Below are 15270 nucleotides of genomic sequence, written 5' to 3' on the forward strand. Positions count from 1 at the left end.
TAGGTCTGCGACTCTCAGGTTTAGCAGGACTTGTTCATCTCGTGTACCTCATTAAGTGTATTTAAAGAGACTGAAGGAGTTGTTCATTGCAGTTTAGTATACTCGTCTACAATTTTCTTGCCAGCCAGTGTTGTCCTATAACATTCCTAAATCTGACTGAACTGTAGTCTGTTGTTAGTCTTCCCTTGATGACAGTTGTGTCAGCAACTTATGTCCTCGCTATTGATATTCCACTTCTATTTGTACATCTCGGCCACATTTGTTCACCTCAACAACATTTCATCTTATATTTTCTGGCCTGTAAGGTCTGTTGTTTCAGCCAGTCTTCGTAATGGAGTACCTTGACTCAAGGGTCTGAACGAGTCCTCACTAAAGTGTTGTGTTGAAGACCAACGGTGACTTATACTTCTGGATATGAATATTTATTTATGCCTTGGCTTCAGATTTCTGGTACCTACGATGTCTTAATCCTGTTTATATCTGGTTTAACTGAGCTGTGAATTATTTACTCAATAGTGGCATCAGTTATTTTCGTTTTCCAGGATTAGTACATTCCATTTGCATTTGTCTTTAGTGAATTATATCTCATTTTTTCTGGTCAGTACATTAATATATGTAAATAATTTTTAATCTTAGACAATTTTCATTAAAGTATCAGTATCTTGAAACCTTCAAGACTTTCTTTACAACTTCAGGTAAATATTTGTAATTTCGTTATGCCAGCGACTGGCATGAGGAAGGGGGGGGGCGTCTCAGTTGTATTTTTACTTGATTGTATTATAGGGTCCAGAAAACAGTGCAAGATGCGTTGCTAATTACGCGTATGTTTTTGGCCACAAGATGGGAATATGCACATCAGCAGCAGCGGCAGCGGCAGCAGCGGAAAGTAGTGACGTAGTGAGGATCAAGGTGGACCTCCAACAAAGAGACTCGAGTGTAAAGAGAAGAGAGCCTCTTGAAACTAAATTCAGTTTCTGGAAAGTGTTTGCTATAAAGGAACGACGGTGTTAGGGACAGTCTTGAGGTGTAAGTAGGGTCATAACGTTCCCCATAGCGGCCAAGTAGGTAAATACACTGTTTGAAAGCTGCCTGAATAGCGTTGATATGGAGGTGGAGAGTGATAATGTCAGGGAATTTTTTTCTTGCCTGTGGGAGTTCAAAGGCGCTTCCTTGTATAGTGGGTTGGATGTTATTCATATACGACACACCTGGCCGCTCTCCACTCGCATCACCTAAGTGATTAACACGTACTTGGTGACAGTGTGTTCCATCAGCGTGTGTTAAGAGTGGGGTCTCTTTAGGTTAAAGTGGAGAGCCTCTGGAGGTGTGAGTGTTATCTGTTTACACGTAGACTCTACTGCTGTAGGCTCCATGATCCTCTCAGGGAAGGTTCCTTGACGCCGATGAGGGGCTCTTGATCCGAGAAATTGGACCTGACATCCCCTACTTTGGATCGAACTTGATTGCTCTCCATTCCCCTCCTAGACGGTGTTTGACTTCTACCGGTTTAGTACTCCCTCATTAATGTAGTAATATCGTACCAGAAATAGTTCCTGGAATCATGTTAGCTTAACAAGTGTATACAGATAACTAATGGGGCTTTGTGAAGCATTTGCCTTGAACCAACAGATAACAGATCCCACTAAAAAAATGAAAACACACTGGGTTTAATCTTCACAAACAACGAGGGCCTAATGGAACACTGTAACAAACACAGAATACTCTGATAACATTATAGAAATACAAAAGAGTATGAATGCAAGGGTACAAAACTCTGATAATAATATACGAGAAGGCATGTTCAGTGAATTTAACAAAGAACTGACTGGGACAGCATGAACAAATAACTATCAGACATGCCCTAAGAAAAGGTCATAAACAACCTTAACAGTTACCAGTGCTTGGAAAAGGTAAATACAGACACATACATGATCTGCAGTAAATCTGTCCCACTGGGAAAACCTAAAAGAAGATCGGATATAGAAAACGTTTTTTCAAGGGTTCTTAAGGAATGCAAAATGGAAGTCTGTGAACCATTAACTAATATTTTTAATTTATCTCTTCAAACAGGTGTAGTGTCTGATATGTGGAAGATGGCTAATGTAATTCCTATTTTTAAAACAGGGGACAAGTCGTTACCGTCAAATTACCGCCCAATAAGCCTGACCTCAATTGTAGGCAAATTACTAGAGTCAATTATAGCTGAGATTATAAGAAGCCATCTCGATAAGCATAGCTTGATTAATGATACTCAGCATGGATTCACAAGAGGCCGGTCTTGTCTAACTAATTTATTAACTTTCTTCAGTAAAACTTTTGAGGCTGTTGACCACGATAAAGAATTTGATATTATTTACTTAGATTTTAGTAAGGCTTTTGATAGAGTTCCGCACCATAGACTGTTAAAGAAAGTGGCAGCTCATGGCATTGGGGGAAAAATGCTCTCGTGGATCGAGTCATGGCTCACTGACAGGAAGCAGAGAGTGTCCATAAATGGGGTTAAATCCGAGTGGGGATCTGTAACAAGTGGCGTTCCACAGGGATCAGTCTTGGGCCCGTTGTTGTTTATAATGTATATCAATGATCTTGATGAAGGAATTACTAGTGATATGAGCAAATTCGCCGATGACACAAAGATAGGTAGGATAATTGATTCAAACGTAGATGTTATGGAACTTCAGGAGGATTTAAACAAACTCTATTCTTGGTCAGAAAAGTGGCAGATGCAGTTCAATGTAGATAAATGCAAGGTTCTGAAGCTCGGGAGTGCCCATAACCCTAGTACTTATAAGTTAAATGATGTAGAACTTAGCCATACAGATTGCGAAAAGGACTTGGGGGTTATGGTGAGCAGCAACCTTAAACCAAGACAGCAATGCCTAAGCGTACGTAATAAGGCAAATAGATTACTGGGATTTATATCAAGAAGTGTAAGCAACAGAAGTCCAGAGGTCATACTGCAGCTTTATACATCATTAGTAAGGCCTCACCTAGATTATGCAGCTCAGTTCTGGTCTCCATATTACAGAATGGACATAAATTCGTTAGAAAACATTCAGCGTAGGATGACTAAATTAATACATAGCATTAGAAATCTTCCTTATGAAGAAAGATTGAAGACTCTTAAGTTACATTCACTTGTTAGACGAAGAATGAGGGGAGACCTGATCAAAGTGTATAAGTGGAAGATAGGTATTAATAAAGGGGATATTAACAAGGTCTTGAGGATGTCTCTCCAAGAGAGAACCTGCAGTAATGGATTTAAATTAGATAAGTTTAGATTTAGAAAGGACATAGGAAAGTATTGGTTTGGAAATAGGGTAGTTGATGAGTGGAACAGTCTACCTAGTTGGGTTATTGAGGCTAGGACTTTGGGTAGTTTCAAATTTAGGTTGGATAAGTACATGAGTGGGAGGGGTTGGATTTGAGTGGGACTTTCACATCAGAGCTTATTTCTTGGGTGGCATTGAAAATTGGGTTGGTCAAATGTTTTGTTAGTGGGATGAATTGTAAAGGACCTGCCTAGTATGGGCCAGCAGGCCTCCTGCAGTGTTCCTCCTTTCTTATGTTCTTATGTTCTTATAAGAATGTGCATAAGAGGAAACAAGGGATTATTGAACTGCATCAAAATGCGAATATGTTAGAGAGAATGAAAGATAATGTTAACACAAACACTGTGAAGATACAACAACAACAACAACAACAACATGTCTGGTGCCACACAACAACACCTGCAACAATAAGTCCTCCACCATATTACCACAACAACAAATATTTTTACACATGCGGAAATATACGTCAGATTGAACCATCAGATCACTGAAGGTTCACTGAAGGATCACTGAAGGTTCACTGAAGGTTCACTGAAGGATCACTGAAGGTTCACTGAAGGATCACTGAAGGATCACTGAAGGTTCACTGAAGGATCACTGAAGGATCACTGAAGGTTCACTGAAGGATCACTGAAGGATCACTGAAGGTTCACTGAAGGTTCACTGAAGGTTCACTGAAGGTTCACTGAAGGATCACTGAAGGTTCACTGAAGGATCACTGAAGGTTCATAAACTGTCGATGAAAAAAAAATAAAGTTAAGGAGGGTAGGGTAGGGTAGGAGGGTAGGGTAGGGCAGGAGGGCAGGGCAGGGCGGCAGGGCAGGGCAGGAGGGCAGGGTAGGAGGGCAGGGCAGGAGGGCAGGGCAGGAGGGCAGGGCAGGGCAAGAGTGCAGGGCAGGGCAAGAGGGCAGGGCAGGGCAGGGCAGGACAGATCAGGAGGTCAGGGCAGGACAGGAGGGCAGGGCAGGAGGGCAGCGCAGGACAGGAGGGTAGGGCAGGAGGGCAGGGCAGGGTAAGAGAGCAGGGCAGGAGGGCAGGGCAGGAGGGCATGGCAGGACAGGAGGGCAGGGCAGGACAGGAGGGCAGGGCAGGACAGGAGGTAAGGGCAGGAGGGCAGGGCAGGACAGGAGGTAAGGGTAGGAGGGCAGGGCAGGACAGGAGGGTAGGGCAGGGCAGGAGGCAGGGCAGGAGGGCAGGGCAGGACAGGAGGTAAGGGTAGGAGGGCAGGGCAGGAGAGGAGGGCAGGGCAGGGCAGGAGGGCAGGGCAGGAGGGCAGGGCAGGAGGGCAGGGCAGGGCAGGGCAGGAGGGCAGGGCAGGGCAGGAGGGCAGGGCAGGGCAGGAGGGCAGGGCAGGAGAGCAGGGCAGGGCAGGGCAGGAGGGCAGGGCAGGGCAGGAGGGCAGGGCAGGCCAGGGCAGGAGGGCAGGGCAGTAGGGCAGGGCAGGGCAGGGCAGGGCAGGACAGAAGGGAAGGGCAGGCCTGGAGGGCAGGAGGGCAGGGCAGGATGGCAGAGCAGGAGGGCAGGGCAGGAGGGCAGGGCAGGCCAGGGCAGGAGGGCAGGGCAGGAGTGCAGGGCTGGGCAGGAGGGCAGGGCAGGAGGGCAGGGCAGGGCAGGAGGGCAGGACAGGATGGCAGAGCAGGAGGGCAGGGCAGGAGGGTAGGGCAGGGCAGGAGGGTAGGGCAGGGCAGGAGGGTTGGGCAGGGCAGGGCAGGAGGGCAGGGCAGGGCAGGAGAGGAGGGCAGGGCAGGAAAGAAGGGCAGTGCAGGTGGGCAGGGCAGCAGTGGAGGGCAGTGCAGGAGAGGAGGGCAGGGCAGGGCAGGTGGGCAGGGCAGGAGAAGAAGGGAGGGCAGGGCAGGAGAGGAGGGCAGGAGAGAAGGGCAGGGCAGGAGAAGAGGGCAGGGCAGGAGAGGAGGGCAGGGCAGGAGAGGAGGGCAGGGCAGGAGGGCAGGGCAGGGCAGGAGGGCAGGGCAGGGCAGGAGGGCAGGCCAGGAGGACAGGCCAGGAGGGCAGGAGGGTAGGGCAGGAGGGCAGGGCAGGCCAGGGCAGGAGAGCAGGGCAGGGCAGGAGGGCAGGACAGGAGGGCAGGGGAGGGCAGGAGAGCAGGGCAGGAGGGCAGGGTAGGAGGGCAGCAGGGCAGGAGGGCAGGGCAGGCCAGGGCAGGAGGACAGGGCAGAGCAGGAGGCAAGGGCAGCAGGGCAGGGTAGGAGGGCAGGGCAGGAGGGCAGGGCAGGGCAGGAGGGCTGGGCATGAGGGTAGGGCAGGAGGGCAGGGCAGAAGAAGATGGGAGGGCAGGGCAGGAGAGGAGAGGGGGCAGGGCAGGAGAGGAGAGGGGGCAGGGCAGGAGAGGAGGGCAGGGCAGCAGCGCCAACACTGCAGACTGAAGGTCACACATCGTTTACCTGACAAACGCTAATAACGTAGAATTCAAAAAATAAATCATATCCAGGTATACAGGATAGTATGGATGGTAGTGTTGGAGGAGAGGATAGTATGGATGGTAGTGTTGGAGGAGAGGATAGTATGGATGGTAGTGTTGGAGGAGAGGATAGTATGGATGGTAGTGTTGGAGGAGAGGATAGTATGGATGGTAGTGTTGGAGGAGAGGATAGTATGGATGGTAGTGTTGGAGGAGAGGATAGTATGGATGGTAGTGGTGGAGGAGAGGATAGTATGGATGGTAGTGGTGGAGGAGAGGATAGTATGGATGGTAGTGGTGGAGGAGAGGATAGTATGGATGGTAGTGGTGGAGGAGAGGATAGTATGGATGGTAGTGTTGGAGGAGAGGATAGTATGGATGGTAGTGGTGGAGGAGAGGATAGTATGGATGGTACCTGGAGTTTACCTGGAGAGAGTTCCGGGGGTCAACGCCCCCGCGGCCCGGTCTGTGACCAGGCCTCCTGGTGGATCAGAGCCTGATCAACCAGGCTGTTGCTGCTGGCTGCACGCAAACCAACGTACGAGCCACAGCCCGGCTGATCAGGAACTGACTTCAGGTGCTTGTCCAGTGCCAGCTTGAAGACTGCCAGGGGTCTGTTGGTAATCCCCCTTATGTGTGCTGGGAGGCAGTTGAACAGTCTCGGGCCCCTGACACTTATTGTATAGTCTCTTAACGTGCTAGTGACACCCCTGCTTTTCATTGGGGGGATGGTGCATCGTCTGCCAAGTCTTTTGCTTTCGTAGTGAGTGATTTTCGTGTGCAAGTTCGGTACTAGTCCCTCTAGGATTTTCCAGGTGTATATAATCATGTATCTCTCCCTCCTGCGTTCCAGGGAATACAGGTTTAGGAACCTCAAACGCTCCCAGTACTTGAGGTGTTTTATCTCCGTTATGCGCGCTGTGAAAGTTCTCTGTACATTTTCTAGGTCGGCAATTTCACCTGCCTTGAAAGGTGCTGTTAGTGTGCAGCAATATTCCAGCCTAGATAGAACAAGTGACCTGAAGAGTGTCATCATGGGCTTGGCCTCCCTAGTTTTGAAGGTTCTCATTATCCATCCTGTCATTTTTCTAGCAGATGCGATTGATACAATGTTATGGTCCTTGAAGGTGAGATCCTCCGATATAATCACTCCCAGGTCTTTGACGTTGGTGTTTCGCTCTATTTTGTGGCCAGAATTTGTTTTGTACTCTGATGAAGATTTAATTTCCTAATGTTTACCATATGTGAGTAATTGAAATTTCTCATCGTTGAACTTCATATTGTTTTCTGCAGCCCACTGAAAGATTTGGTTGATGTCCGCCTGGAGCCTTGCAGTGTCTGCAATGGAAGACACTGTCATGCAGATTCGGGTGTCATCTGCAAAGGAAGACACGGTGCTGTGGCTGACATCATTGTCTATGTCGGATATGAGGATGAGGAACAAGATGGGAGCGAGTACTGTGCCTTGTGGAACAGAGCTTTTCACCGTAGCTGCCTCGGACTTTACTCTGTTGACGACTACTCTCTGTGTTCTGTTAGTGAGGAAATTATAGATCCATCGACCGACTTTTCCTGTTATTCCTTTAGCACGCATTTTGTGCGCTATTACGCCATGGTCACACTTGTCGAAGGCTTTTGCAAAGTCTGTATATATTACATCTGCATTCTTTTTGTCTTCTAGTGCATTTAGGACCTTGTCATAGTGATCCAATAGTTGAGACAGACAGGAGCGACCTGTTCTAAACCCATGTTGCCCTGGGTTGTGTAACTGATGGGTTTCTAGATGGGTGGTGATCTTGCTTCTTAGGACCCTTTCAAAGATTTTTATGATATGGGATGTTAGTGCTATTGGTCTGTAGTTCTTTGCTGTTGCTTTACTGCCCCCTTTGTGGAGTGGGGCTATGTCTGTTGTTTTTAGTAACTGTGGGACGACCCCCGTGTCCATGCTCCCTCTCCATAGGATGGAAAAGGCTCTTGATAGGGGCTTCTTGCAGTTCTTGATGAACACAGAGTTCCACGAGTCTGGCCCTGGGGCAGAGTGCATGGGCATGTCATTTATCGCCTGTTCGAAGTCATTTGGCGTCAGGATAACATCGGATAGGCTTGTGTTAATCAAATTTTGTGGCTCTCTCATAAAAAATTAATTTTGATCTTCGACTCTGTCTGGTTAGCGGCTTGCTAAAAACTGAGTCATATTGGGACTTGAGTAGCTCACTCATTTCCTTGCTGTCATCTGTGTAGGACCCATCTGGTTTAAGTAGGGGCCCAATACTGGACGTTGTTCTCGATTTTGATTTGGCATAGGAGAAGAAATACTTTGGGTTTCTTTCGATTTCATTTATGGCTTTTAGTTCTTCCCGCGATTCCTGACTCCTAAAGGATTCTTTTAGCTTAAGTTCGATGCTTGCTATTTCTCTGACCAGTGTCTCCCTACGCATTTCAGATATATTGACCTCTTTTAGCCACTCTGTTATTCTTTTCCGTCGCCTGTAAAGGGAGCGCCTGTCTCTTTCTATTTTACATCTACTCCTCCTTTTTCTTAGAGGAATAAGCCTTGTGCATACATCGAGTGCCACAGAGTTAATCTGTTCTAGGCATAAGTTGGGGTCTGTGTTGCTTAGTATATCTTCCCAGCTTATATCGGTTAGGACTTGGTTTACTTGGTCCCACTTTGTTTTTGTTATTGAAGTTGAATTTGGTGAATGCTCCCTCGTGACTAGTCTCATTATGTCAGTCTGAGGCTCCACGCATACATGTCTGAACCTCAATTATGTTGTGATCTGAGTATATTGTTTTTGATATGGTGACATTTCTTATCAGATCATCATTGTTAGTGAAGATGAGGTCTAGTGTATTCTTCAGTCTAGTAGGCTCTATTATTTGCTGGTTTAAATTGAATTTTGTGCAGAGATTTAAAAGCTCGTGTGAGTGTGAGTTTTCATCAGAGCTGCCTCCTGGTGTTATTACTGCAACAATATTATTTGCTATATTCCTCCATTTTAGGTGCCTTAAGTTGAAATCCCCCAGGAGCAAGATGTTGGGTGCAGGAGCTGGAAGATTTTCCAGACAGTGGTCAATTTTTAACAGCTGTTCCTGGAATTGCTGGGATGTTGCATCCGGAGGCTTGTAGACTACCACAATGACTAGGTTTTGGTTCTCGACCTTTACTGCTAAAACTTCCACTACATCATTTGAGGCATTAAGCAGTTCTGTGCCAACAAGTGACTCTGCAATGTACAGGCCAACCCCCCCCCCTTTTGCCTGTTCACTCTGTCACATCTGTATAGGTTGTAACCTGGGATCCATATTTCGTTGTCCAAGTGATCCTTTATGTGGGTCTCAGTGAAAGCCGCGAACATTGCCTTTGCCTCTGCAAGCAGTCCACGGATGAAAGGTATTTTGTTGTTTGTTGCTGGCTTTAGACCCTGTATATTTGCAAAGAAGAATGTTATCGGACTGGTGGTATTGTTGGTACTGGGGGGGGGATTTTTTTTCCGGCATTAGTATCTGTATCTGTTGGTTTGGAGTGGAGGCCATCGACTGTGGTTCCACTCCAGGAATGACTGGATTTGGTGTACGATTTCTGCCATTTCCTGCCAGTTTTTTTCCTTCCTGGCACTAAAAAACCTCTCCCTCTTGAGTGGCTGTGGCTACCCAGGTTTTCCCATGGCCTGGATGTTTTGTATCTTTTTGTCCCCTTTAGATGGTATGCCTGGCAATTTAAGTTATAGCACAGTCTTTCCTGTACTGAAGAGGTACACAGTTCAGGGTGAAAAAGCTTACAGGAAGGGAGTTTGCATTTTCCTGTTGTCATATGGGCATGACATTTTCTAGGGTGGTCATAGTTGCACGTCCCATCTGTTTTTCCAGATTTCCCATGCCAGCAGATACCAAGTGCATAGTATGTGCACAGGCTTGGTTTCCGTTTGCCTTGGGTTTCTGTGACTGTATTCCCTGTTGGTGCATGTTTCCCTGTCTTACTTCTATCCTCCCTAGCACCAACAATGGAGCTCCCACCAGTTGTTTTTGGTAATATATCCTCACTATTGCTAGTGGAGTCCTCTTGTTTGCTATTTCCTGCGGTATTTCTAGTTTGCAATATTGGTTTTATCTTATCTTTGACTACACTTGTTTCCCTACTATGGCTTCTGTCCCCTATGAGGTCATTTATATGTATTCCTTCCTGCGTATAATTCCCGACTACCTGGACAAAATCTCCAGCTTCACCATTACTGTCTCCCAGGACAGCATCTCCAGCTTCACCATTACTGTCTCCCAGGACAGCACCTCCAGCTTCACCATTACTGTCTCCCAGGACAGCACCTCCAGCTTCACCATTACTGTCTCCCAGGACAGCACCTCCAGCTTCACCATTACTGTCTCCCAGGACAGCACTATCAGCCCCACATTTACTGACTACCAGGACATCACCTCCAGCCTTACAGTTTCTGACTACATGGCTAGTATCAAGGGCAGTACCATTCAGCCCAGACTTTTTATGTTCCCATCTGTTGTAGAAAGCTTCCAGGTTTTCTATGAAAGCAGCTTTGATGTTGTCCTATTTTAATACCCTTGTGATTTTAGTCCACAGATTTTCCTCATTTGGGCATACCCAAAAACACTTCCCTGTTTTAATACTGCTTGTAGTTAGTTCTTGGATATCTGCACAAGGGGCGTGACACCAATTTCCACAAAAATGACAATTTACCCATGTGGAAGCCCGTTTGTTTGACTGACCACAGACTACACACAGCTTCATAATGATTTGAATTGTTGATTTACTGCAATTCTACTAGCAACCTCTTGAATATTCTATTAATAACCTCCTTAAATGAAGCTCTAGCTATTTGTATTTCTGTTTCTAACTGTTTTTGTATATTGGACAGCTTACCGTCACGTTCCTGATTTATATTTAATGTTTGTGTTTATAAGGGCGCCTACAACCCCATCCGTTTACAGTCTGCTTTATTGTCCAACGAAACCGTTTGAAACCAGTCAAGGGTTCGGACCAGTCAAGGGTTCGGACCAGTCAAGGGTTCGGACCAGTCGATCTGATCTGATCAGTGGGTCACTTATTTAAAACATACTGGTCGGTGATTTGAGCTAACACATGAAGGATCTACTGGAATTATCTACCCGAGTAATATGTGATTTGATTGATACAAAAGTATAACTTGCGTGTTGAAGAAACCGGTGACTGCTGGCAACTCCTACAATGACGAACGGTCGACCTCAACCCTTGTTTATCAATCGCTGTATCTAGCTTTTCTATTTTTTTTCCGTCTCCACCACAATAAATGCTATATTATCACTATAGTTGACTGGTGGAAATTTTGGAGGAAGGACGCTTTTTCTGTAGTAATAATTGCTTCTCGTTGTGTATATTGCGAGCGATGGTAACTACAGGTTATATGAAATTCACAGTATACGTCTGGAATTTCAAGAAAAAAGAAACTAATGAAAGTCACTCCACTCCACTAAGTACCATTATAATACTGGTTAGTTGCTACTACAACACTGTATTCTGCTATTCACTGGTATCACTAGATTATATGCGAGTACAGTAGCAGGCCAGGAAGATTATTAAAACAGCTGACCTGTGGTAAGTTTCTGGCGACTTCTGGCACCTGCCTCTATAGGCTTATCACCTCATTTACAAATTCACCTGTTTTCAAATGACACTTCAGCCTTTATCATCAATATACTAGGGAGCCACTGTAGTATACACTATACACTATGTATACTCAATGTTATCAGGGAGACTTTCTTTCCTCTGACACGAAAAGTTCAATTATTATTATTTTTTTTCACACGGGACACAGGCCTGATTCCCCTCTGGCAGTAAACTCTGCTAGGTAGTGCACACTAATTCTCCTTTTTTGACTCAGTATATAATGTTTTCCGCCCAAGATTGGTTCCAGGCGCTAGAGGGATGTATCGTATAGGATTGATGACACAAATTAAAGTTCTAGCACGTAACAGCGACCGTGAAAACACCAGAAAACCCGGAGCACAACGAGGCACGCTGACACGCTGACACGCTGAGGTGGAGAAAAGGATAGTATGGATGGTAGTGGTGGAGGAGAGGATAGTATGGATGTTAGTGGTGGAGGAGAGGACAGTATGGATGGTAGTGGTGGAGGAGAGGATGGTAGTGTTGGAGAGGATAGTATGGATGGTAGTGTTGGAGGAGAGAGATAAATATGGATATTAGTAAGTAGAAGAAGGACAGTATAGATAGTAAATAGTAGAAGAAAGAATAAATATAGATAGTAGTAGTGAAGAGAGAAGGATAGTAGTATTAGAAGAGATAAATATAGATATATTGAAGTATTGGAGAGAGAGAGATAAATATAGATGTTAGTAGTGAAGAAGAAGAGACAATATGAATGTAGTAGTGAAGAAGATAGGAAATGGATAGTAGTAGTAGAGAGAAGAGATAAGTAGTGTTGAAGAATAATATGGATAGTAGTATTTAGAGAAGGGAATAAATATAGATGTAAGTAGTAGAGAAGAGACAAATATAAGATAAGTGAAAGTAGTAGAAGAAGAAGGATAAGTGAAGTATTAGAAGAGATAAATATAGATAGTAGTGTTCAGAGAAGGAGATAAATATAGATATTAGTAGTGAGAAGAACAGTATAGATAAGTAAATAGTAGAGAAGAAGATAAATAGATGAAGTAGTAGTAGAGAAAGATAAATATAGATAGTAGTAGTAGAGAAGAGATAAATATAGATATTAGTGTAGAGAGAAAGAGATAAATATAGATAGTAAAGTAGTAGAGAGAAGAGAGATAAATATAGATATTAGTAGTGAAGAAAGAGATAAATATAGATAAGTAAGTAGTAGAAAGAAGAAGAATAAATATAGATATAATAAATGTAGAAAGAGAAGAGATAATATAGATAAAGTAAGAAGTATTGGAAGAAGATAAATATAGATAAGTAAATGTTGGAAGAAAGAGATAATATAGATAAGTAAATGTTAGAAGAGAAGAAGAGATAAATATAGATAGTAGTAGTGGAAGAAGAGATAAATATAGATAGTAGTAGTGGAAGAAGAAAGAATAAATATAGATAGTAGTAGTAGAGGAGAGGATGCGTATGGATGGTAGTGGTGGAGGAGAGGATGGAAATTATGGATGTTAGTGGTGGAGAAGATGGTATGGATGTTAGTGGGTGGAGGATGATAGTATGGATGGTAGTGGTGGAGGAGAGGATAGTATGGATGGTAGTGGTGGAGAGGATAGTATGGATGGTAGTGTTGGAGGAGAGGATAGTATGGATGGTAGTGGTGGAGGAGAGGATAGTATGGATGGTAGTGGTGGAGGAGAGGATAGTATGGATGGTAGTGGTGGAGAGGTGAGTATAATATAGATGAAGTAGTGAGTAGAGGAAGGGAGGATAAATATGGATGGTAGTGGGTGGAGAGAGGATAGTATGGATGGTAGTGGTGGAGGGGGAGAGAGGATAGTATGGATTGTAGTGGTGGAGGGGGAGAGAGGATAGTATGGATGGTAGTGGTGGAGAGGGTGAGAGGATAGTATAGATGGTAGTGGTGGAGAGGGTGAGAGGATAGTATAGATGGTAGTGGTGGAGAGGGTGAGAGGATAGTATAGATGGTAGTGGTGGAGAGGGTGAGAGGATAGTATAGATGGTAGTGGTGGAGAGGGTGAGAGGATAGTATAGATGGTAGTGGTGGAGGGGGTGAGAGGTTAGTATGGATGGTAGTGGTGGAGAGGGTGAGAGGATAGTATAGATGGTAGTGGTGGAGAGGGTGAGAGGATAGTATAGATGGTAGTGGTGGAGGGGTGAGAGGATAGTATAGATGGTAGTGGTGGAGGGGAAAAGAGGATAGTATAGATGGTAGTGGTGGAGAGGGTGAGAGGATAGTATAGATGGTAGTGGTGGAGAGGGTGAGAGGATAGTATAGATGGTAGTGGTGGAGAGGGTGAGAGGATAGTATAGATGGTAGTGGTGGAGGGGTGAGAGGATAGTATAGATGGTAGTGGTGGAGAGGGTGAGAGGATAGTATAGATGGTAGTGGTGGAGAGGGTGAGAGGATAGTATAGATGGTAGTGGTGGAGAGGGTGAGAGGATAGTATAGATGGTAGTGGTGGAGGGGAAAAGAGGATAGTATAGATGGTAGTGGTGGAGGGGGTGAGAGGATAGTATGGATGGTAGTGGTGGAGAGGGTGAGAGGATAGTATAGATGGTAGTGGTGGAGAGGGTGAGAGGATAGTATAGATGGTAGTGGTGGAGAGGGTGAGAGGATAGTATAGATGGTAGTGGTGGAGAGGGTGAGAGGATAGTATAGATGGTAGTGGTGGAGAGGGTGAGAGGATAGTATAGATGGTAGTGGTGGAGAGGGTGAGAGGATAGTATAGATGGTAGTGGTGGAGAGGGTGAGAGGATAGTATAGATGGTAGTGGTGGATGGGGTGAGAGGATAGTATAGATGGTAGTGGTGGAGGGGGTGAGAGGATAGTATAGATGGTAGTGGTGGAGGGGGTGAGAGGATAGTATAGATGGTAATGGAGGGGGTGAGAGGATAGTATAGATGGTAGTGGTGGAGGGGTGAGAGGATAGTATAGATGGTAGTGGTGGAGAGGGTGAGAGGATAGTATAGATGGTAGTGGTGGAGAGGGTGACAGGATAGTATAGATTGTAGTGGTGGAGGGGGGTGAGAGGATAGTGTAGATGGTAGTGGTGGAGGGGGTGAGAGGATAGTATAGATGGTAGTGGTGGAGGGGGTGACAGGATAGTATAGATGGTAGTGGTGGAGGGGGTGACAGGATAGTATAGATGGTAGTGGTGGAGGGGGGTGAGAGGATAGTGTAGATGGTAGTGGTGGAGGGGGTGAGAGGATAGTATGTATGGGTATGTATGGTAGTGGTGGAGGGGAAGTGAGGATAGTATAGATGGTAGTGGTGGAGGGGGTGAGAGGATAGCATAGATGGTAGTGGTGGAGGGGGTGAGAGGATAGTATAGATGGTAGTGTTGGAGGGGGTTAGAGGATAGTATAGAAGGTATTGGTGGAGGGGGTGAGAGGATAGTATAGATGGTAGTGGTGGAGGGGGTTAGAGGATAGTATAGATGGTAGTGGTGGAGGGGGTGAGAGGATAGTATAGATGGTTGTGGAGGGGGTGAGAGGATAGTATAGATGGTAGTGGTGGATGGGGGGAGAGGATAGTATAGTTGGTAGTGGTGGAGGGGGTGAGAGGATAGTGTAGATGGTAGTGATGGAGTGGGTGAGAGGATAGTATAGATGGTAATGGTGGAGAGGGGGTGAGGATAGTATAGATGGTAGTGGTGGAAGGGGTGAGAGGATAGTATAGATGTTAGTGGTGGAGGGAATGAGAGGATAGTATAGATGGTAGTGATGGAGTGGGTGAGAGGATAGTATAGATGGTAATGGTGGAGAGGGGGTGAGGATAGTATAGATTGGTGGAGGGGGTAGTGGTGGATGGGGTGAGAGGATAGTATAGATGGTAGTGGTGGAGGGGGTGAGAGGATAGTATA

This window comes from Cherax quadricarinatus, chromosome 1 (genome assembly GCF_038502225.1).
Source record: "Cherax quadricarinatus isolate ZL_2023a chromosome 1, ASM3850222v1, whole genome shotgun sequence".
Classification (NCBI taxonomy): Eukaryota; Metazoa; Arthropoda; class Malacostraca; order Decapoda; family Parastacidae; genus Cherax; species Cherax quadricarinatus.